Source organism: Cebus imitator, unplaced genomic scaffold (genome assembly GCF_001604975.1).
Source record: "Cebus imitator isolate Cc_AM_T3 unplaced genomic scaffold, Cebus_imitator-1.0 Scaffold464, whole genome shotgun sequence".
NCBI classification, from domain to species: Eukaryota; Metazoa; Chordata; class Mammalia; order Primates; family Cebidae; genus Cebus; species Cebus imitator.
This window is the reverse complement of record NW_016107779.1, coordinates 61,742-65,583: the sequence shown is the minus strand read 5'-3', so window position 1 is coordinate 65,583 and position 3,842 is coordinate 61,742.

Here is a 3,842-nt window from a genome sequence, read left to right as displayed (position 1 = left end):
AAATTAGCTGGGCATGATGATGAGTGTCTGCAGTCCCAGCTACTTGGGAGGCTGACTCAGGAGAATTGCTTGAACCGGGAGGTGGAGGTTGCAGGGAGTCAAGATTGCACCACCACACTCCAGCTCGGGCAATAGAGCGAGACTCTGTCTCCAAAAAAAAAGAAAAAAGAAAAAGAAAAGAAACATAGAGGAGGTGGCAGAGTACAAGGAACAGGTCCTCAGCCATGGGGTATTAAAGCTCTGGGGAGTCCGAGTGAAAAAGGCCTGGAGCCAGGGGTTCCTCCCACGATCCGTGCGGACCTGTGTTGGGCGGGGCGGGGCTGGAGTAAGCGTGCGTATTGTATCCAGGTCCTCCTGGCTGCTGGGCTGCTGTCCCTGGGTCTGAGAACAGGCGCCCGACCTCATGGTGCCCTCCTCCTGCCTGGGCCAGTTGGCTCCACCCTCCTGGTGCCAGTGTCAGGTTCCAGGCTGTTCCCCAGGGGAACTTTGATCTGGAAAGAATGAGAGTGACCGATCTGGCTGTGGCCCAGGGCTGAGCTGTGTCGCTGAGACCTGGCCTGGGCTGCCCCTGCCGCCTTCCCGCCCACTGGGACACCAAGTGCTTACCTGGGCTCAGGAGACACAGAGGGGGGTCTTTCCTGCTTTCCTTCCCGTCCTCCTCCTCTTCATCATCCATCGTTATTATTATTATTATTTTTTGAAATGGAGTTTCGCTCTTGTCACCCAGGCTGGAGTGCAATGGCGAGATCTCAGCTCACCACAACCTCCACCACCCAGGTTCCAGCAATTCTCCTGCCTCAGCCTCCCGAGTAGCTGGGATTATAGGCACATGCCACCATGCCCAGCTAATTTTTGTGTTTTAGTAGAGACGGGGTTTTACCATGTTGGTCAGGATGGTCTCGATCTTTTGACCTTGTGATACACCTGCCTCGGCCTCCCAAAGTGCTGGGATTACAGGCGTGAGCCACTGCGCCCGGCCTGGTCAAGGTTTTTAAAATTTTATTTTGGCATATAGATAATCTACTTTTTCTGGCACTATTTATATAAAAGACTGTCCTTTTCCCCACTGAGTTACCATTGGATAAAATCAGCTGACTGTTTGTGAGCCTAATTCTGGACTCTATTCTGTTCCATTGATATCCCTGTTTATCCTTAGAGTGAGAGAACACTATCTTAATTATAATTGCTTTATAATACATCTCAAAATTGAATAGTTTTGTCCTCCAACATATTTCTTTCTTAATTTTTATTTATTTATGTTTTTAGAGAGAGTCTCGTTCCATCAACCAGGCTGGAGTATAGTGGCGTGATCTCAGCTCACTGCAATGTCTGCCTCCTGGGTTCAAGTGATTCTCCTATCTCAGCCTCCTGAGTAGCTGGGATTACAGGTGTGTGCCACCATCCCTGGCTAATTTTCTTTTGTATTTTTAGTAGAGATGTGGTTTCTCCATGTTGGTCAGACTGGTCTTGAACTCCTGACCTCCAGATCTCAAGTGAGCCACCTGTCTCGGCCTCCCAAATTGCTGGGATTACAGGTGTAATCCACCACGCCTGGCCCGTATTTCTTATTAAATTCTTTTCAGGTAAATTTTAGAATTAACTAGTCTGTTTTTAAGAATGAATGCCTGCAGAACTTTTGATTGAGATAGTGATACTCTCTAGATAAATTTGAGAATTGGCAATGTTGATTCTTAAGATCCATGAATATAGTATATCTCCCCATTTCTTTAGGTCTTCTTTAATTTGTCTCAGCAGTATTTTGTAGACTTCCTGCACCCTCTCTTTCTCACAACAGGGCCACTCATATAATTTTTTTTTTTTTTTTGAGACGGATTCTTGCTCTATCACATAGGCTGGAAAGCAATGGTGTGATCTCTGTTCACTGCAACCTCCACCTCCCAGGTTCAACTGATTCTCCTGCCTCATCCTCTCAAGTAGTTGGGATTGCAAGTATGTGCCACTACACCTAGCTAAATTTTGTATTTTTAGTAGAGATGGGGTTTTTGGCCAAGCTGGTCTTGAACTCCTGACCTTCAGTGATCCACCTTCCTTGGCCTCCCAAAGTGCTGGGATTACAGGTGAGGACTTTAACGATACTTTCTTTGAAGTGCTTTTTGATTAGCTCTAAAACGATTTTCTCAGTGATCAGTTCTCCTGTTTGCAGAGTTTCTTTGCTTACATGACGTTGGTCTTCCTCAGTGCTCTGTGCTTCCTGGTTGTAGGTTATCTGGAGAGTCTCTAGAAACCAAGTCCGTCTGTTAGTGGCCTAAGCTTGGTTCATATTGGGCTGGGCTCCAGAAAATTGTTTTCTCAGAAGTATCCACTGTGGGTCTCCACCTCATGTGAGTGATGCATTTCTGGGAAAGTCCCTGTGAGCGTGGTGGCTCTGCTGAGCCACAGGCATGTGGCTTGACCTTTGCCATGGCCTTGGAGAGGTGGTGTAACCACTCTGGCTTATGCTCACTCACTGGCAGGGCGGGTCCCAGTGGCAGCCAGGCTCTGCTCCCAGCCCTGCTCGGCATCAGCACCATGGCCCAACCTCTGTCCTTCTGTCTTCCCTCCGCAGAGACTGCCAACATCAGCCCCTGTGTTCCCTCCTGGCTCCAGTCTCCTTTCTCCTAAGGAGAAGTCTCCAGTTTTGGTCTACAAAACTGTCTACCTTTTGTTATGGCTCATGTTTGTGTCATTGCTTTCTTTTAAAAAGAGCTCATGTCTGTATGTTTGAAGCAGAAGAAAAGGGTTTCAACTATCTCAATCCGAAGCATTGTGACTTCTCTACGTGTGTTTACAGCTGCTGTGAACTCGGTTTTGTTTGGCAAGAGGATCGGCAGAAACACACGCACCCCAGAGCTCTTCATTCACAACAGCCGCTCACATCAAGCCTGTTTGGACCTGTTGTGACCAAGGTCCAGCTCAGCCTGGGGCAACGGGATAAAGGTGAAAACCACCTCTAGTTTTTATTGAGTCCATTTTAAACATATATGCATCTTCATTAATTTTCTTCTGTGTGTGTGTGTGTGTGTGTGTGTGTGTGTATGTCTGTGTGTACATGTGCGATCACTACGTACCAGACATAAGGGCCTTTGTAAGGGACTTACAAACGTGAACTGATTGAATCCTCATAATAATCCTAGGACGAAGATACTATTATTATGATCCCCATTTTACAGATAAGGAAACTGAGGCCAAAAGAGTGCTGAGCCATGACTGGGATGCAGAGTCCTCCGGCTCTCTCTGCTGCGTGTGCGCACGTGTGCCCTCGTGCCTTAGCTTGCACGCAAGGGTGGGGGCTTGAAGTCCATGCTACCTCTGACAGTGGCATGCTTTTCCCCAGCCAAGAGTGGAAGGCGGAAGGAAGGAGAGTGGCAGGCTCAGGGACTGGCTTGGGGACACCAACCGTCTGACGTAGACATGCTCTGCCCACGTCCCCTCTGCCTACTCACAGGCTCGGACGCAGGAGTCTGAGGCTGCCAAGGAGGCCTGACTGCAGCAGGGGCGACGGGCTTGGCTCTCTCTCCCGCTCTCCCATCCCAGCCCACCAGCAGGACAAATCTGTTCCCTGCATGCTGTAGGAACCGGGGCCTGGAGAGGAAGCAGAAGTGAAGACAGCTGCCTCCTTGGAGGAGAAGGCCACCATGCCACCTCACTGCTGTTCTTCACATCTAGAGACACAGTGAGATGGAGAGAGAACAAGGGATTCAGGACCCAAGAAAGAACAAAGAATACAGAGGAATACAGAAATACAGGCCGGGTGCGGTGGCTTGCGACTGTAATCCCAGCACTACGGGAGGCTGAGATGGGTGGATCACTTGATGTCAGAAGTTCAAGACCAGCCTGGCCAA